Genomic DNA, 21,731 nt, shown 5'->3' on the forward strand with positions numbered 1-21,731 from the left:
AGAACAGTAAGAGGCTATTCATATATATACACACATATACTACATATATACACACATTCATATAAACATATTTATTTTTATCAAATACTAAATCTTTATTAATATACATGCTATATATTGTACTGTTTGCAATTGTCACACTTTAGAAGAAGATTGTGAATAAATTCCAAGCTAAATGTTTGTGGGAAAATAACCATCTTTTATTCATTTTAAAAGAAAGTGTAGTAAAATTATAAAACAGAAAATGACAATGACTGATTCTAAATATAATTTTAAAAAGTCTCAGATAGCTTCTTTTTCTCTTTGTAAAGCAGAGATCATACAAATTCTGAATAATTGTTGTAGCTTTGATATTCATTTTCACAATCTGTTTTCAACCCTCTGAAGTATTCTCCCTTATAATTGACCCATTTCTTGGAGTCACACTCTTTTTTTGATAGAATAACTCTATATTTTCTTATCAACTACTTATCAACTGCTCTAACTTTCTACTAGAATATAATTTTAAGGTTGTAGGTGATAATAATGAACTCAGTCTTAACTGGGATAAACCATCATTTTGCATTGACTTCCTGGTGTGGGGTGAGCTGGGTCAGTGTGAGAGCCTCTGCTTCAGCAGGGGGCCAACTAGCTATTCAAGTTCAGCCTCCTATCCCCCTGAAGGCTCATTTGTGTCCCCCCAGGACCACAGTGTTCCTACAGTCATTAAATAAATAATCTTCCATTTAACAAATAAAACAGCTAACGTTAATACCTGTGGGGATTTTGAAAAACTTCTGTGTGTTGGAGTTCCTGTTAAGTGGCACATCAGAAAAGTAGTCCGACACACCTGTGTTTTGTAGGGAACTCCAACATAATGCAGCGACTGGCATATGCAACCTCTACTGCGTGGTTTTATTAATCAGTTTTCAGTGTCTTTGTTATAAAACTGCATGGAGAAATCTTTTAAAAGTGTAGTCCTGGCTCTCTAGCCTTAATTAATAACTGTAGGCAATATCTACTCATAGTTCTATTATATTTTCATTGCACTGGGCAGGCTTTTTAAGGTATCATCCATTCTTTGCAAGTTGGATATTTACCTTCAGTTTAGCTCACTTGACTATAGTGGAGATGGAAACATCCTTTTCATAGTCAGTTTTTGGTCAGAGCACTCTATAATTTACTAACTAATTATGGTGAAATCAGAACTCGACATTCTTCGTAGGGAAGAAGTCGGTGGTGGCCTCTGAAGAAAATAATGTGGTGTGGTTAGCCAATGTTCCTGTTTCCTCTGGTGTAGTCTAACTAGTTTAATCAGGTACATATGCAACAATAACTTCCTGAATTACCAAGGAGATTTCTCCTGGCCATTGTGTGTAAGATATCTTGATGTCACATACCTTGAGCTTCAGCTATCCAGACTTTGAAGTAATTTCAGTGGCTTACTTCACTATGGGTAGCTCATAATCCATGTATTTTACTGGCTAAGCGTACTTTAGACAATTTAATCTTTTAAGTATAGTCCGAGACATTGCACTTTTAATCAGTCAGTGTGGACTAGAATTTAATGACTGGTTAGTTTTCCTGCAATTAGTTCTTTTGTGGAAGTATCATTGCTATTTAATTAAAACCAACAATAGATTGCTCACAATCTTGAAAAAGGAGGACATGCTGTAATGTAATACCATATCATTTGCAACCTCTTCAGATGATTCTACGCTGGGGAAAAGCATTGAGCTGGAAGGTTATCAGCAAAAATAGAATATAAGCGAGAGATATAAAAATAGCACTCTCTCCCCTGTCTTTTTCAGTCCTAGTAGAGCACTCATTGTGTGATTCCACGTGAAATCTGCAAAGTGCTGTAGAGACTCACGTTTAATTGAGGTAACCCTGAGCTTCTTGAAGGATAACTACTGACAGACTGAAGTGACGTTTTGATTAAGCAGTGGCTGAATTATGAAATACTGTTACTCCGCGTCACAGCTGGGGACCGTGACTGGATTACTGTCTAACTAAAGGAACAACAGCTACAACAATGAGGCAAAAGCAAAAGAACCACTAACTGAGTCATCGTACCTTTTAATATCAGTTCTCACAGTTCACACACATGCACAAACTTACAATTTTCATCGTTCCTTTCTGTTTTTGAATCAATAAAGAATGCCCCTCCTGATTCTTTTTTTCCCTTTTCTTTGTCTTAGTTCTAAAAAAAATTGAGTAATTCCAGATAAAAGATCTTAATTACAGGTTAATCAGTTGCCAGTTTAATCTTCAATGAAGCAACTCTAAGGATAGACTTTTTGCCAGTAGTTTCATCCATATTTTCCTCTGGCACACATTGCTTTATTATCTTCATTGTGATTAAGTGATGGATATTTAGAGAGCCATTAATGAATCAGGGAGGATAGTACAATTACAGAGTGCTTTTCTTTATATGATGTTCTATACTGTATTCCAACATTGTTAAAGGTTAATAGGATCAAGGTGTGGCTTTGGAATTTATGTCATAGATACAGTTACACAGGTTAAATATATATAACAGGAAAGTTTGTTGCAGTATGACTTGTAATAGCAAAAACATATTTTATGAAACAGTATACAACCTAAGTATTCAATAGTGGATAGGTTTCTAATGGAATATAGTGCTGCTCTTTAAATAAATGAAATAGATCTACAATTGTTGAATAAAGAAAGCTGTCCAAACTACATGGTTACATAAGAATGGAAGTGATGGTGGCTATAATGTTATCCTCTTTGTATAAAAAATATACAGACATATGCAGGTACACATAAATGCGTATTTATGAATTAATATTCTTTGGAAGGATACATTCACACAAAAATGTAGATGATGGAAACCATCATATAAGATTTTAATAGCCATTATTGTTATAGATCAAATAAAATTAAAAATGAATCTTTCTAAATGATGAAAGGTCACTATATGCTAGGCATTATACTATTAAGTGTTTACATGTCAACGAAAACATTAGTGATATGTACTAATTTATTTTCTATAAATTGATTGAAGAAATTTAGCAACCAAGCTTATACTAGAATGTTATTTGCACTGTATAAAACAAACTATTTGTCTGGCTCTTAGTGGGAAGTTCACTAATAGTATGAAATGCCAAAAATGCTCAATTGGTTCAGAGTTTCTGCTCTTACATTGCAGTTTTTTGGGAAAGTATTTATAAAACCTAAACATTTAATTTAATCTAAAATAACAGGAAACTTTGGCTTCCTTGATAAAGGATGTTTCATTCGGGGCTCTTTTTTAACTCTGTAGCTTCATTTTTCCTGGAGATGGGAATTTTGAGTGTTTTCTGCTTCTTTGCATCAGACCACACACAATGTTTGCCATGTGCATGAATAACTGGATCATTAAATCAAAGAAAGAATCAACTCTTTTTTTCCCTAGAATCTTAACATAATTTGAAAACAAAACTATGTTTTCTAGTTTACTCCAATTTATTAAACAAACAAAACAAGGCAAAACAAAACAAAAGGATACAAGAAGCCCTGTTGGGAGATGAGTCTAGAAACTTGATAATGGGAAAAAAACCCCCACTAAATTCCACAGTAACAGAGATGAAAGTTTTATTTGGATTTTGTACAGAAGAATGAAGCTAAATTTTTGAAAACCATTTTATCTCACGTTTAACCAAAGTATAATTGCAACTATGCATATTCCTAGAGCAAAAGAAATACTCAAATATTATCATTCCTCTGCACATTTTCAAGTAATATTGATCAATAGCATAAAAGAATAGTTTTTACTTCCCATTTAACCTTCACAGAAGAACTCTAAGGAAGTTAAATTTTTAAAATTTATTTTCTACTTTTTATTGAGATATAATTCACATACCATGTGTTACCCTTTTAAAGTGTACAGTGTCGTGGTTTTCAGTATTATCACAAGGTTGTGCAACTATCACCACTATCTAATTCCAGAGCGTTTTCTTTTTCCCCGATATAAACCCCATACCCATTAGCAATCACTCCCCATCTCCGCCTCCCAGGAGGTTAATTTTTTTGGGGAAAAAAAAAAAAAGAACAAGGAAAAGAAAAACAGAAAAAAAGTACACAAAAGACAAACTAGGCCTTAGTAAAAAAAATTCTTTTTTTCCCAAGGGCCTTTCTTAATCGTTTAGATAAGGAAACCAATTCCTTTTGAAACATCCTAGCAGATGTGGTTTCATTCGGCCAGATCTCATTTGTCAGTAGCTATGCATTTGGTTCTAGCTGTTATTCAACGTTATTTTCACGACTTCCTGAAATCCTAAGTTTTATAATTGAAATTGCAGTTCCACTTTACTATAGTTGTGCAATATATTTGTAATGCAGACATGATGATAAGGAGGTTCACAACATGGTCAAAGATATAGCTGTCTCCATGTTGAGCTGTCTCACCATCTGTCTATACTGGTGTTAAGTGGAGAGAGATATTTGAATAGGGTTAATTATATAAGTGAATAGTTCATTACTGAATATTGTCTTGTAGGACACTTTTTTCTGCTTTAAACAGTTTTGTAATTTCAGAGACTTGAGGAACGAATGCTAGGTTAAAAGCTCCTTGGTATATCGCTTGAAATTGTATACATTTTTTCCCCTCTTGAGAGAGAAACAATGAAATATACTTAAAGTTTCCACTTATGCAAGTGATGATTGTGAATATTGTGTAATAGGAATTAATTGTATTTTTTGCAGATAAGGAAATTAATATTTTCTCAGTACTTAGCATTCTAGGTTTTATTGACACTTGACCGATCACATATTTCAGAGGTGCTGAGTTAATGTTTGTTTGTTGCATGGAAGCTCCATGCACTGTGCAGAGACTATTCTGTCAGGGGTGAAGTTTATCTTGTCTCTCAACTCTGAGTTCCCAAATCTTGACTATAATTTTAACTTCCTTTTTACTCCTCGTTTCTTCTTGACAATATCTCACTTTTTTCCCACTAAGGTTTCAGTGAAACTATTTATCCGAGTGGATAAAAGGAAACAATTCTTTTCTCTGAGCTGATCCTCTTTTTCTGTTGTCAGGTGCTGCATCTTTAACTCATTGATTCGTTCATTCATGAGATATTTATTGATAGCGTTCTGCATGTATCAGAAATTGTCGTAGGATCTAAAGCTTCCACAGTAAACAAGAGAGTTAGGATTGTTGCCCATGTTGAATTTAGAAAGTACAGGGAGAAAGAGACTCACAAATTCCTGGATTCAACTTGTTGAGCCCTGAGAATTATGTGTCTGATACTGGTAATAGCATTAAAGAAATACGGTCACTTTACCTATGTGGGTACCTGTGTGGGGACTGTTATGACACAGGAAGCTCCGTGTGCTCTGGGAACATGTAAGGTGGGATCCCTTCTGTCAGCCCATGCTCCATATGATGATTGTTGGCCGTGTTGGACTAACTTGTTGTATCTGGTCCACTGTTCTGATTCTTGTCAGTTCTCATTTTAGTCTGTAAATTATTAAAATTCAAATGTTAGGCTAGATTCATCACCAGCTGGTTTTTTAAAAAAAGGTATTTACAGATATATATAGATGCCATGTATCTCCATATTATCAAAAAAAAAAAAAAAAAAAAAAAAAAAAAAAAACCTGTCTGCAGTTATTCTTGAGATCTGAGGATTTTCCAGCATTTCTTTCTAGTTTAGATAATATATACTGCTCTGGCTCAAGTGCTGGGTTGAAAATTTATTTGAAGACTATTTTCTATTCATCAAAAACTTATTCCTCTATGGTTGTTTCTTGTATTACACCCTCAGATAATTTATCCAACAAGAGGAACCTGGAATTTTACTGTTCACTCAACTTTGTGCTCATTTCTGCATGGGCTATGCTTCCATGCTGCTGTATGGCCTGGAAAGAGCTCTCTGTTGCTTATTTGTAGAATAATTCCATTGTTTTACTTCAACTCACTCTCTACAACACACCCACATATTCAAAGTTACCTGCACATCATTCAGATTAGACAAATACCACGTTATTTCTCTGAGTGGAATTTCCTAATTGGGTAGTCAGTATAGTGGCACAAAGTCTTGTCCAAGCATTGATAAATTATTTGTAGTTCTCTAAAATACTAAGCTATTTCATGTTTCTATGTCTTTTCTTATTGAAGTAAAATTGGTATTTAAACACTATGTAAGTTTCAGGAGTGCAACATTATAATTTGATATCTGTATTCATTACAAAGTGATCACCCCCGAAAGTCTGGTTACCATCCACCACCTTACACTTGACCCCTTTCATCCATTTCGCACATCCCCCAACCCCCTTCCCCTCTGGCAACCACCAATCTGTTCTCTGCATCTATGAGTATGTTTTTGTTTTGTTTGTTCATTTTTTTTGGATTCGTATAAGTGAAATCATAATGTTTCTGTGTCGTTGATTCTGCTCTTCCTTCTGCCTAAAATATCACTTTCTCACCATCTTCAAATTGTTTATTCAACAGGATAGCCAAAATCTCCTTTTGGGGAAGTCCTCTCTGATGTCTCAAAGTGAGATTATCGGTACACATCTTTGTTCCCATACTACCCTCATATCGTAGATCCTGAAGAGGCTTCAGGTGGGTTTCTGTGTTTCCATGCAAAATAGCTGCTTTTGGTGCAGATTCAGTCGTAGGGCCTTTGAGGAGAGGTTTTTCTCAGGACGTTACATTTCTGTGCAGTGGCCATTCTTGTCAGCATTTCTCATCACAGCGCTCACACACTGTAGTTAAATCATTTGCTTACTTTTCTCTCTACATATACCAGGCAGACTCTGATGTCTTTGAGGGCATGAAATATTTAATGAACATATTTTTTTTTTATCCAAATGCCTAGACTGCTATTTGAAACTATTGAATTGACTTATTGATTATTGAAATGAAGTGCTCATCTATGGGTAAAGGCAGTAATGGTGACACAAAACACAGGTGACAGTTTTCTCATTGATATTCCCCAACCTTGTTGATATTAATCTAAAGATTTGCTGTAGGAGTAATATTCAAAGAGCTTCTCTTAATAAAGAAATACTGGAAAGAATTAGGAAAGACCTATATACATATCTTTTGAGAAATACGTGGCTTTAAGAATGGATCACTTTCTTGGATTATATTCTTCCCATTGGTTTAATAAGAGTCCATAGTATTTTCTCAGAACCCAGAAATTCTAATTCCACGGGGTACATTGTATAATATAGTTATCATCTGTTTCCTGCTAATTCAGCTGTACAGTAATGGAACAATGAGAAGATTCCCGTTTCCTTGAGAGCATTACTATTTTGCATCATATACTTTTGAGAGGATGTAAGTAGAAAAAGATAATTTTCTTTTATGGTAGGATATCTTAGTCATATAAAATATGCCCCTGTTTTAATCGCTGGACATAAATTTCTCTATTTAGATTTGTTTTGGTCATTTAAAAAAGTCCTTTATGTTAATTAGATACATTTTATTTTCTTGGGATTTTTTCCTTTGATGTTTGTGTTAGTTCTTTACCATTTTGTTTTCCTGTCTTCTGTAGTGAAGGTTTTTACTTTTAATTCATTGACCTTAGCTGGCAGGCTTACAAATTAAAACCGGACGGTCTTTCGTGACTTATCAAATGTTAGGGTGAATTAGGTTGGAATGGTTTATGTAAAGCTCTGGACTCTCTCCTTGCAGTCTTCCCTCTTCTAATATATACTGTATATTCCTGCAAGGTAAATCTTTCTAAAGTGTTTCAGTCTGAAATTTCCCTGCTCAAAAACCTCCAGAGGTCCTCCAGTGCTTATTAAATTAAATTCAAACTTGCTCTCTGACGTTCATGGCCCTCCAAACCCCAATAAGATCCAGCCTCTTGTCTCAGCTCTGACTGCTCCTCTGTTCACGATGAAACCGAATTATTTGACTTGCAGAGACTCTAGTCTTTTTGTCCACTCTGTGTATTTCTTTGGGCTTGTCCTTCCTGGAGCACTTGCTCTTGTATCCTTTCTTACCGTTCAAATTCAACTGATTCTTCCAAACCCATTTCAGAAATCCATGTCTGTAAGAACCCTCTCCTGATTTATTTATTCAACAAATACTTATCTACCAGGCGTTAGTCAGGAGTACAATGAATGAAAAAGTTAAAATCTCTATTATCATGAGCTTATTTATTAGGCAGGGGGTTTAGACAATAAATAAACAAAAATATAAACTTTTAGGTGATGATAAGTGCTATGAAGGAAAATACTGGAAGTGCCATATGAAGTGTGGAATTGGAGAAGGGCTGATATTTTATCAAGTGTGGTCAGGTACATGTCCTTTTGGATGAGGGACATTTTCAGAGAGACCTAAGTGAGTGGGGGAATAAGTTAGGAAGATATCCAGGAGGAAAACAGAGACTGAGGGGAGAGTGAGTTCAAGAACCCCAGGACAGCAGCAAGCTGAAAGGAAGTGAATAGAGTAGGGTTCATTTTGTAAAATAAAGAAGTATGTTTATAAGGAGGGTAAGAAATCACAAGGAAAGAAAATCATTAGCATTTTGGAGAATCTTTCTTTATCTTCAAAGCTACCGTTACTTTTTTTCTAACAGTAATAGCTTGTGCCAAGTTCTTTACTAAGCTCTTTAATTCCATTACCCATATTTAAACCTCATAACAACCCTAGGAAATGTAGGTCTTATTAGCGTTACAATTTTACATATGAGGTACTTGAAAAACGGGGAAGTGGAGTTATAAGAAAATATTAAATGTGTCTATCTCCCTGTATTCTTACAGAAGGAAAAAATATGACTAGGAATAAATACATCAGGATGTTAATAGTGGTAGAAAAATAGATCATTTTTTCTTTATATTTATCTGTATCTCTTTTAAGAACAAATACTGATTTTCTTTTACTTATTTTCAAATTCCTATATTTAGATGAATAAAGATACTGCTTTTATAATATGACAAACATTAAATGTGAAAATCATGAATTTTAACCTTCTTGACTGGACTTTTCTTATTTTATAGTTGACAAAATAGGGGATTTGTACTCAGCCTTGGATTCAAATTCTATCACTTTGGGCAAAAATAATGTAGCTTTGTGATAACACTGTGTGTTCAGTGTGTTATCTGTAAACTAAAGTGAATGATCCCAAGGTTTCAGGCTTGTTTTTAGGACACAAATGGATAACAAAATGACACTTTTAGGCAAAATGCCCAAGACGTAAGAGAGCACAATAAATGGTCACTATTATTATGTTTATATTATATAGGTTTTCAGATTAAATTACTCAATAGGTAGATAAGACAAAAGATACACTACCATAATATAGAGAGAACAATATAGCTGAAATCTATATCTAGTAAATTACTATGAAAATGAATTCCAACTAAGAACTTTGCTTAATTTTACAATTTCTTTTATACCCCAATGTCATGATTTGGTTATAGGTTTTTGTGCTATTTTGGAGGATGGCGTTTATTTTCTTTTGAAAGTTTTTTCACATTTAATATATATTGATTTCCTTTTATTTTAGCATGCTTTAGTGAGTACTTTTAAATAGGTTTGAATAATTATAAATAATCAATTAAGGATTACTTTTAGATACTGATTTAGCGTGGGCCAGTGTTGTTGAGTGAAAAATTCCACTGACGTCAAACAGATGACGTCAGTGTTGGTTCATTCTGCATTCAGGTTTTAGGATCAAATCCAATTCCATAAAAATCATTGCAATTATGATGTGTGGCAATGTCGTGAGTGTAAGTGAAGATATTCCTTCATTCACTTACATTTTTTAATAAAGCAGGCAAAAATATTCTCTCCACTTTTTGTAAATGTTGCCCTCGATAGTTAAGAAATTTTAAAAAATAATAAAATAAAAACTATTTATAAAAAGTAGGTATGTGCAAAGTATGACATCACTCTCATCTTCCTAATACACATATGTGTGTGTGTGTATATATATATATATAGGGAGCAAATTTTTCCCTTACACCTAGCAATCCAAATGAATAATTATTAGATGCAAATTAGTGTGACTGAATTGCATTTTTTCTTAGGGTTAGGAAGGTGAAGAAATACAAAATAATGCAGTCTTCTTCAATGTATTTCAAAATCAGCAGTTCTACTTAATTATTGTTATATAATTTACATTATCTTTGTTTGCCTTGCCTTTAAGTTCAGTTATTCTCGTTGGCTCTCACTCTTCTTCAGTGTAACTGTAATTATATTATTATGTAATGGTTCTCATAAAACCAAGCAAACCTGGGTTCAGTGTGTGTAGGGCGTGTGATACAATAAGCTCCATTACGCTCACTCAATGATAGATCTGTATGAATCACCAGCGACCCTAACTTTTCTGGAATTACATCTCTTGGTAGCTCCTCCTAGATTAGAGGTCATCCTCATTTTTGAATAGTACCAAAAAAGTGTCACTATATTTTAATGTTCTTCCAGTGAGTTCTTCCAATGATGGACTCATCCAAAGATGTCCCTTTGTCTAATGCAGTTTCTCCCCATTGGAGTCTCCTAGGGTTCAAGAAGCCATAAAGGCAAATAGCTTAATACAGAAAAAGAACATGCAGTGCCGTTGTTCAGGTATGAGATCTCCTGTAACTTGAGTGGAGCTAAAACAGTAGAATCATATATGTAATTTGGGAGCCAAAGGAGAATTTTATAATCCTCCATGAAACACTATCTGCATAGATATAATTCCTGAGACATTGAAATATGAAACTTTCTTCTAGGGAGTGATTAGCAATAATATATTTTGTAGACTGACTCAAAGAACAGTATGTTCTGGTGCTTAACTAAAGGACCACGGCTTAAATTGGATCAAGGTAGTCTGATTCCTTTTAAGCTGTGGGATTTGGCTACACTCTCATTTTTATTATTTTAAGTTTTGATTCTCTCTTGACATATTGAGAAATCTCTGAAAGTGAGATTTGTTCTTTCTCTCTTCTACATATACTGGATCAAGACTCCTCTGAGTTATTCTTATATATGATGTATAATCTGACAAATGCAGTACCATGATCCCTTTAAGAAACAATTCACCAATAGTTATAAGTTGTCCCCAAATGGCAAGTATGAAAGAGAAGCATGTTAATATTTTTTATGATTTTAGGACTCAGAGAAACATTATTTTTGTTTTGCAATATATCTGGAACCCATTACCTCTCAATAAGTTGTATTTTGAAGGTCAGCAAACCATATTGAATTCTGAACATTGACTCAGATATATCCTTCAAAACCAAGAACAATTGGAATGTTCCATGATATTTCTTTAAAATGTCATAATTTTCATAAACTATTTTAAAGGACAAACACAAAAATTGTGTACTCACAGGACTCTATATTGGCCAGCATATAATTTATCTGAAACTTTACAAGCCAGAAAGCCCAGATACTCAGTTGTCAAGATTTTGAGTCCAATTTTAGAAGTTACTACATGCAGCAGATAGTTAAGTTGAAATGCTAATTCTTCAAGTAAATTTAATGATTTAACAGAGATTTGCCTATGTGTCAGAATGTACTGTGTACTATAATGTAAGTGATTTAGAAATAAGGAAAGAATACTCTTTGTTTTAAAGAAAATTCTTATATCCTTGAGGAATAAGACAACCTTACAAATGATTCTAATCTAAGCAGAAAGTGAATGGTGCAATATGAGACCACTGGGCTATGAGTTTAAATGAGAGAAAGATAAGATCTAGTAAGGAATGTGGGAAAATATCATAAAGAAGGATGCACCCGAGATGGTGCTTGAAGAACTGGTAGGATCTGAGTGGTTTGAAGAAGGCCAGTGGACATTTTAGAATAAGGGAACCATGAGAACAAAATAGCAAAAGGAGGCTGAGCGAATCACATTTAGGAATGAGTAGTCTAAATGTTGTTAGAGTTTAGGGCGTAAATAGGGTAATAATGGTAGAAAATGCCTGAAAATATTTTAGATGTAAGGAATTCATATTAAATTTTGATGGAAATTGGGAGCCATTGAAGTTTTCTGAGTTGGAGAATTACACGGTGGGAACTTGCTTTATGAGTATAATCAGATAATGGTTTATCTGATGAGTTAGAGAAATACTGGAAGCAAAGGGACTGGTTAAAAGACAGTTAAAACATTCTAGATGGGAGGCAATAAGAAACTGCATCGTGGAGTTGGTATTAGAAATAGAAATAAACGTCTGGCTCAGTGACCTCAATGAAGTCCACTTTACTTTCACTAAATCTAAGGAATTATGTTTTAATACATTTTCTTCTTTGAGATCACATGAGTTAATAATAAACTCTCTTTTAATCTCAAACTCTTGGTCTGAAGGAGGGGTTTTTTTCATGGGTCTCCCACATTGATTTGGACTATGGGCATTTGCTTTGCATGGCCTGTGGGCCTCTTACTACCAGTTCCATTGTTTAGGACAGATGGAAATAACAATGCTCAGACTATGGTCCTCAGTAGGAGGTGCCCCCCATAGTCAGGCTGCTTAATTTCATGATTGTAATTAGGGAAGGTTACTCTTTTTTTATTCACTTCCATCATCTTATGATAGTGAAATTGCATGGTTTTCAGCATGGCATGTTCAGATATATTGTTTTGTTTTCATTTAATTATATAGCACATTAAAACTACCAGAATAAGGATGAGGGAAAGGACAGGGTATTTGTTTTCCTTTCCCAAATTTGCTGTCTTCTTATCCAGATGTAAACCCACAGGTTCTGATTAGATCCAGAATCTGTCCATATTAGCCTCTAATTCTTAAAGAGATCCATTCTGAATATATACATGCTACCCTCAGCCTGCTATCCCAGCCCAACAATCAGGACTGGAATTATTCTATTTGCTCAGGTTTGGGGTCCATCTCCAGCAAGGAGCAGGCATGCCTGGGTAGATCCCATGTTATTTTGCTCTGAGCTTTTTACACTTCATTTAGAGATTCTTGATACACACAAGGTTGCTTAGAGATAAGTGAAAATTGCAGCCTGTGTATAAGGGCAGGGCTCAAAAGTGCAGGAGCTGCTGGATTTGCATTTTTTTATTAAGGACCTGGGGATATGACCACATTCTCGACAATTTCAAGGGAGTCTGTAGGACCTTTGTGGCAAGATCAGATTGTCAAGTTAGTTCAGCACCTTGAACAGTTCCTTGTGGCTCATCACCTCTACTACAGGTACCCAGAAAGGCTTCTTTCTCAAGCATAAATTTGCCTTAGGGAATAATTCTAGGTTTTACTTTAGCTCCAGATTTCCTTCTGTTTAGTCCCTTGGATTTAAGATAAAACCTCCCCGGATTCCCAGCCTCATTCTTGCCTATTGCACCAATACCAGACCCCCTTTGATGTGATACTTTGTGATTGGACTGGCTCCACCCACAAGGCAGCTCTGACACCCTAAATAGAAGCTGTAATATGAGAACAGTCTATCCATGCCTGTAACAAGACCCTGATTTCCCTGTTCAGCTCATAGAAATGAAGTAACTCTGAGGAATTTGGAACTTTGGGATTTCTGCTGTTATTAAATAGTGAGGACTTTGTAGATGCTAATATATATTCATGTTATACTAGATGTTCCTCCCGATCAAAATGGTAGGGGGTTAGGGACCAAGGTTGGTCCCACCAAGAGCTGTCAAATTCTCCTTAGAATGAAGTGGGGGTCTCTGTCTAATATTAATGGTCAACTCTACACTGTCGGGGGTTACTATCCCTAGATATTACTGTAAGACAGTCATCCACACTCTTGCTTACATATACTTTTGATGGGTTGGATGATGAGAGTCATTTAGTCAAGAAAAAATAGACTTTGAACAATATTTTACATAATATTCTAATTGATTTCACTTGCTAAATGAGAAGACATTTAAATATATCTGACTTACCAACTTCTAGTTTGCAGTTCTTCTAATGTTGTATATCAGTTCTCCTCACTAAAATTTATATTCTATGAGAGAAAGATTCTAGTTCTTAAAATTAATTCCGATAAATCTCAATTTTCAAAAGTCAGTTCTAAAATTAATATAACCTAAATTACATAAGATATGTAGTTTTTATAACAAATAATTATATAATGTATAAGTAAATATAAATTTTATAAAGCTTAGAAGTAATGACAATTAAATATGTTAACATTTATTAAATATTTTTATTAGAGTCTTTAAAATATGCTTCTGGAAATACGTTATCAGCAATAAAATAGATATGGTGTTTTAAATACAGACAGAAATAATATTAATTTATATTTGTATATCTCTTTGTTGTATTTTAGAAGGCATTTCACTCATGTTATTTTATTTAATCCTTACAGAGATACTGTGAGGTAGAAAGGTTGGTATCATTATCTTTATAGTACAGATAAGAAATTTATTCAATAGAAATACTTGAAAAGTGGCAGAAATGGAATTAGAGCCTTCTGACTCCTACTATTATTTTGCCTCTATTGAAATGCTAAAATAATATTTTTTTCCTAAAGACAGAGCACATGAACCATTCGTTCAACAGCAGGAATCCATTATGTTCCTCTTATGACTAGGTATCTCGCTAGGCACCGGGAATGCAAAGTGAATACGACAGTTGTGGCTCTCTAAGGATGGATGGTCTGGTAAATGCTTTTTATAGACATGTCATAGCCTAATTTGGAAATCACAGACTCAGGGAATGATTTGTCTCCTGTTCCTTGGCAAACGATATGATGCAGTCTTATATTTTCTCCTACAGTATGACTAATTGAGCAAAGAGAAGCTCATGAATCTGAATCCACTTGTTTCTTCTGCAAGGTTGGACAGGCACCCTCTTCAAAAGAGCACCCTCCCAGGAACTGGGCACCCAGCTCCTCTTTGCTTCTGATACTACCTTCTTGTACAACTTTGAAAATATCAGTTAACTTTCTCACTCTTTTTTTTTCATTTATAAAGTAACCATCATGAAACTTGGTTCACCCATCTTACAGGCGAGATGTGAGGAGAAAGATATAATTTTATAGGTCAAATCAAAATTGAAAAATGTTAAGAGGACTGAGCAAATAGAGGTAATAATGTCTAATTCTGGTTACTCTATCGAGAAATTACTAGCAGATAACCCAAGTTATAATAAAAACTGCCACACTGACAATATCCAGCATATTTTTTAATTGGGTGCTGTTTCCACTGGGAAGGCAGGTGAAAGTAAACCGAGATGATGGGAATGTCAGAAGTGAAAACATATGTAATAGTCACTGAAGACAGCCCTTCCAAGTAAGCTTTGTCAGTACAGTCTTACTAAGTGTCACTTTTTCTTTGCCTTAGGCTGTTAATACAAATATTTTTATGCCAAACCAAGTGGGAGTACGCTATTGTTAGAAACTGATAATAATTTGAAAATTTCAAGACTGTAATGGACATCAAAACACTCACTGTATTTGTATGCAGTTCCACACTAAAAGAAAACCTATCTTTTGCATGAGAAAATTGAGGACATAGCTCCACCTTCTAATTGTTTCCATCATGAACTTTATTATATCACATTTTACTTATGTTTATATCTCTGAAGTAGCAACACACGGGAAAGATTATGACCCTGTGGAGACGTCATGTGGAGCACTCAGGAAAAATTACATGCCCTCAGCATTCACAGAAATAGGTCATTTAATTCTTGATTAAATGTATATATCATCGTCAGTGATTAACCTGTATTTGGTACTATAATTAGATAAGTCTGAACTTTCTTTTTTGTCAAAGCTCTTGTATAAGTACCTGCCGTGTATAACAGACAAATAGTATCAAGGTAAAAGATTATCCAGGACTTTTATTTCTCAAATTTAATTGTGCTTTGTCTCATCTTTCATGATTTCACATCTCTGTCTTGCATACATCTAGGATTCTCTACCTAAATGACCTATTTTTATCTTGATTGCTTGTATCAGCAAAAGATGAAAAATCTCAGATCTAAATAGAAGACATACGGCGTTACCCTAGGAACTATATCTGAATCCCCTGACGTTAGAATTTTAAGGATGAGTATTTGAGGAAATGGCACAAAGAACTTTATGCTTTTCAAAGATATAGGATGGCTGAATAGACAAAGAATAAAAAAACCTTACTCTTTCTCAAGTGCAAATTGCATGAACTGTTGGCAGATATTCCCTTCCTGATGTAAAACCACAGCGCAGTAACTTGAGACATATTTGTTCATTCCTGGAGACAGGATGATCTCTTTGGAGGGCATTTGAAAACATTATTCTGAAGGTCTGAAAAGGACATTGGATGGATCGTATGAAATATTAACTATACATTCAAGTATTATACTAGAGCACTCTAGAGAAATAGGAATGCACTTGATTGTGAATTTCAAAAAATGGATGAAAGAAAGAAATTCATATTTCTCTTTTATCATCATTAAGAATATGTGACGTGTCATTTTTGATTAATCATTGATTGATTGGGAAGAGTAGTATTTTGGTTAATTTCAATTGCAAATTTAAGCTATTATATTTTTCAATGTTCCAAACACTATACCATAGTAATAAGATTACCATTTTCTCCTTTCATATACACATCAGTACTTTTAGCGTGGCATGGCTTTTCTATGCATTTTTATACAGATATTTTTAGTTTGCGTGGGAAGATAACATGAAATTCAACACCCAATTACTCTTTAAATGCAACAAATACACTGCCAGAGTGATAATTATCAACCATAGTGTCCCAAATCAGATATTCACATGGTTGCTTGTGGTTTGATAATGGTTTTATGATTTAGATTTGAAAGACTTTGAAAGGTGAAGGATAATTGTACTGTCCTGAAACATCACAAGTTGAAGATTTGAACCATTACTGCAGTCACATAAATCAACCAATTTCCCTTTGTTTTCATAGTGGAACATATTTCCCCTCGTTGAAAATGAGTGCATCAGCATAAAAGCCTCTTGAGCAAGAAAAATGCATATTGATCACTGTAAGTGCACTTCTGTAATATCTTGACGTTACTGAAATTGTCCCTAAACCAGGTTTTATTTCTGACAATAGATTCCTTTCATGTGTTGATGTTTATTGATTTATAACTTAATAGAGATGCAAAAATAATTTTCATAGTGAAAAATGTCTAAATATTTGTCTTACTATTTTAATTTGTAACATTAGGAAAACATCACAAGCATTATACTTAACATAAGTTACTGGATTACCCATTATACCTCATAACACGTCTGTCCCCCAACAATGTGTTGAAATAGATATGTGTGCTGAATCATCTGCATTACCACAAAGTACACCTGGCTGGTAAACACGTGGAGAAAATAAAATCTAGAGTGAAGAGCTGTTTGTGTTATAACCTGAATTCTAGTTTTTCTCAGACTTACCGTATCGTCCCTTTGCACTGCACATTTTCCTTTTGGAAAATGGTGATAACATTAGTCTTCATCCAGCTCAATGGATGTTACAGAAATAGATGAGGCAGCGTATGTGAATAGTTCACAGTGATTTGAAAGAAAGTTGCTATGCAGATTAAGGTAATGTGTAGGTCAAAGCTACTGGCTAAGGCAGGTGCTTCCTCATTGATATTTAGTTTCTCCCACTATAAAGTCAAAGCAGGCTGTCTGCCAAGAGACATGGAGTCTCATGAACTGGTGCAGATTCCAGGACCTTGGCTCTGTCTCCCACTTCTGTGTTCCTGATGACTTGGGTCAAATGGTGACTGCCAGTATAGATTGACAGAAAGACAATTGCTTCATGATCATAGGCCCGCCACTTGCTACTTAGAAACTGTCTTTTGTTTTTCTTTTATTTTTTTTCTTAGCATCTTCAACTCTGGAGTAAAACGCTGGGGAAGATGTCCTGTTGTCTTATACTGAATTGTACATAACTTGACACAGATGTTTTGAATGCTAGGTAAAGATTAGAGAAACATAATTAGCTGGATTAAACCACCAGTCATTTAAATGCAAATAATTTGTTATACCTCTATGCTGTTATGTCATACTTCATTGTCACAATTTATACCATATATTTTAGCAAAGGTAATAAAAACAGATTAAGAGCCTTACATAATCAATGAGAGACAGTCACACTAAACCCAATATTAAAAATACATCTTAACTAATTTATAATTCAGGAGCAAAATCTAGTGCTTAGGGAAATCATATGTATTTTTGACTCCTCAGATGTTTTCTTGGTAAACTAATTTGGGATTACACAGTTATGGGTTTTGTGATTCCATCATAAAATAAGGCAAGAGGAAAAGATATCAATATGAGTTAAAGAAAATTAACTTCATTATATTTTTCAGAACATTTTGAGTTAATGAAGATGACCAAACAGAAACTGAACAGTTGAAACCAGTGGAATGTTGAATACCTCTTAGGGCAATTAAAGGTATATATTTGGATATATGTAATATACTGTGAGAATATTGAAGTGGAAAAAATATTGTAGAATATATTTCCTTGCAGGGATATTTTTGACACTAAAACACCTCCCCAAACCCAGCCAACTGCCTCCCTACAAACTGTGTATATTAGTTTCTGAATGTTCTAGTATATTTGAAAATCAACTGTCTTTGCAACATTGGGTCAATTCAAGATCCTGGTTCTCTCTTCAGTAAGCTCCCCACTATGCCTTAAAAAAAGGTAAATTCAATAATGTCACTTCTCATTTCTCTATAAACGATCTTCCCTGAGCACGGTCTCCACCTCCCCATTGGGACACACTCACACACACACACACATGCACACACAGCTGCACTTCCTGCTTAAGCTTATTTACTATTACTACCTTAGGCTCCTTACTCCTCTGCTTTCCACGCTCTGGTGTTTTCCTCTTTCCATCCACTGGAAACGGTGTGACCCTCTCTGTGTCTGTGCTCAGATTTTTCCTGGGCATGGAACACTTCCCCTCCTTATATCGCTGTCAGTCTCAAAGTGAATTCTTCACTGAATGCACCAAAACTACTCTCTTCTTCCTGAGAATCACTGTAGTCAATGCACAGTTTAGCAAATTGCTTGATGTAACATTTGGTGATATAAAAATAAATTACTAATGTAGAAAATTGAAATGAGAAGCAATTAGAACACTTTTCCTGTTTGAAGTCACTGTTGAAAATGTAGGTGGTGTTTTCTTTCTGATACTATTCTGTTGGCTGCTTTATTTTTGCAGCCTCTGAGGATTTTAGAATTAACTGATGCTCTGAGATCCTAAAAGTCCTGTAAAATTATTGTAGCAAGTTTGATAACATACCCAGGATGCCATCAGTTTCATTGTGTATCATGAACCATATACCGCACACCATGGCAGGATGGGGTAAGAGGATAATGTGCGTGCATGTGTGTGTGTGTGTGTATTGGCAGAGGTTAAAGTTGAAGCTACCTTTTCAACCCTGTGATGAAAGAGGGAACAACAATTGTCCTAAGCAAAATGTAGAAGGATTTTACCATCAACATGTGTTTTATATCCTTCCCCTGCTTTCTCCAACTTTCAAATACTCATTCTTGGTAGGTTTAATTCCCAGACACTGAGGACCAGAACAGATGGATGCTGGAATCCTGGGAGAATCTTGACTGAAGGCACAGGTTTATCTTCTGCAAAGAACACAAGATCAGAGAATCCTAAAAATGTGATGGAAAGAAATTTCAAGGATCATCTTTGTCATTCCAAATTAAAGCATGATTTCCTTTTTATGGTCTTCTAAAAGCAATTACCTAGTTCCTTTAGAATGACCACAGCAAGGTAACTATAGTGTAATGTTAAGGGCCTTTGCTATCAATCAGTCCAATGGGTCTATCTGCTCTACCTTTGCTCACTCAGCAAGCTTAGCCTTGCTTATGCTTCAGTTTCTTTGACTGTAAAATGAAATTAGTAATAATACTGACCTCACAGAGTGATAGAGGGGATTAAGAAAGACAATGCATGTACAGTGTAGCATCATGCCTGGAAGAAAACTCCCAAGATTAGCAGTTGTTTTTGTATGATTACATTGTTGAAGAGCTCATTACAAAGGTTTTTCCATATTTTAAGTCCCAAACAACAATCTTGCTACTTCTACATGTTAGAAGAGTTTATGCCTTGTTGAAGGTATTCAACACTCTCTCTTTCAAATGAGAATCATTTGAGCATTTAAGTACAGGTGACATATTTCTCTTTTTGAGGCTAAAATCCTAAGTTCTTTCATCTCTTCATATGTCATGATTTATCATTCAGACTATTCTCCTCTGGGTATTGAACATGTGTGTTAGTGTTTCTCTATTGGCTGAATGCCGTATTCCTTGTGGATTGGAGAGGCAGAGTCAGGCAGAATTATCAGCTCCTCCTTCCTGTGTCCTCTGTTTCTGCCACTGCTGGCTCTAATTTTCTTCTTATTTTGTGGCAGTGCATATTTCATTTTGAACAGGTGATGTTCTCTTGTTATGCTGAGGCAGTAACACGTTACATTTTGAGTGCTGTCATGGAAATCAAGTTTGCCGTCAACTCAAAATCTGAAATGATTTTGTCTCCTGTCTCTGTGAATGGATGCCTCTGTCATGTTTCTTCATCATGTATATTTGTCTTAGTTTTAAGTGATGTTTTTAAGTCCCAATGAAGAAATTTCCCTCTATTCCAAAATTTTACTTTGGGCTAACTTTGTCTTTTATTTTCTGTTAGTATATCCTCAGTTTTCTTAGAAAATTTCTTAGGAAATTAGTTCAATTTAGTGACTGTTTATTGAGCATCTATGCTGTGCTAGACAGTGCTCACTGCTATTAGGGGTGTCACTTTCTTCACAAAGCAGTTTTGATACCAGCTGAGGGCCTGAAGATGATTTCTGGAGCTGTCTTGTGATGGATAAGCACGAGTGAGAGAAGGCTGCCTAATAACCTTCAAGTCTAGATTGACTTGGAGTTGGATCAAGCAGAGCCTGTGTTTCCTCACCTTCTGCATTTGTAAATTGATGCAAGGGCTGAGGGCATTCAGAGAATAGCAGGAATCCTTTGGTTTCCCAGGAGACTATGAGGCAGTAGGAGAAATAACTGGAAAAGTGAATTTCGTGAAAGATATTTGAAGCGTAAGTGTCCATATTACACTTTTATTGGTATACATCCATCCATGCCCCTGAACATTGCTTCAAAGGTTATTTCAGGAATAGCCTCCTACCTTCTTTGAGCCCCATCTCATCAAGTTCCCTTGGTGTTTATACTGTTGGTTTTCTAACCAGTAGCCCCTCTCATCCTGTTATTGTGATTTATGTATTTGGATAACATATAGAGATTTTTATTCTGCATATTCTAAAATGCTTTCAATTGTCACCAATCACTATATCACAGAAATAAAAGATGTCTGGCCTAGGTACCCAGACAATGGGGGTTCATACAACGGGCACCTGGCCCAGCTTATCTGGGAAAGTAAATCAGTCATCAAATGTCAGGCAAAGGAGTTTGAAGATTATTCTATAAATGCTTTATGCTATGGAGGAATTTAGGTAGGAAGTGACATGAGTAGCGATCTCATATGGATAGCAATATGTAGAGCGGAGACGCGAGTTCATCAGGAGACTGCAGTAGGCATGAGCAAAAGATGAGGAGGCCACGTAAGATCACCATCCACAAGCCTTGGCAAATGAAGTGGGCAGAGAAAAGGAGGAAGAGGAGGGAGGGATTAGTTGGAGCTGATACTTTGGGGTTTTGTCTGGTTAGTTAGTGGAGGAGTTATGACTTTAACAAGGGAAAGAAAGGCTAGAGGATCTGGCTTGTCAAGAAGAGGATGAGTCGAGGTTTGGACATGCTGATTTTGAGTTTCAAGTTAGGATAAGAGCAGGGATTCAAAATTTAAAACAGAAGTGAGAAAAGGGACCAAAGCTGGACCAAGAGATTTCAGGTCATTCTG

At 35.2% G+C, this 21,731-nt stretch overlaps 1 protein-coding gene across 9 annotated transcripts in view; it reads left to right on the plus strand.

Annotated features, from left to right (window-relative positions):
- LRFN5 (leucine rich repeat and fibronectin type III domain containing 5) overlaps positions 1-21,731 on the plus strand; it is a 248,990-nt gene that overhangs the window by 15,660 nt on the left and 211,599 nt on the right. Inside the window, exons 2-3 of one of the 9 annotated variants that reach the window (XM_070274676.1) lie at positions 16,758-16,836; positions 18,166-18,251. The exons of the other annotated variants lie outside the window; for them this stretch is intronic. The gene's annotated coding sequence lies outside the window, so the exon portion shown is untranslated. The remainder of the gene's footprint in view (positions 1-16,757; positions 16,837-18,165; positions 18,252-21,731) is intronic. 9 annotated transcript variants of the gene reach the window in all.

The sequence above is a fragment of the Equus caballus genome, chromosome 1 (genome assembly GCF_041296265.1).
Source record: "Equus caballus isolate H_3958 breed thoroughbred chromosome 1, TB-T2T, whole genome shotgun sequence".
NCBI classification, from domain to species: domain Eukaryota; kingdom Metazoa; phylum Chordata; class Mammalia; order Perissodactyla; family Equidae; genus Equus; species Equus caballus.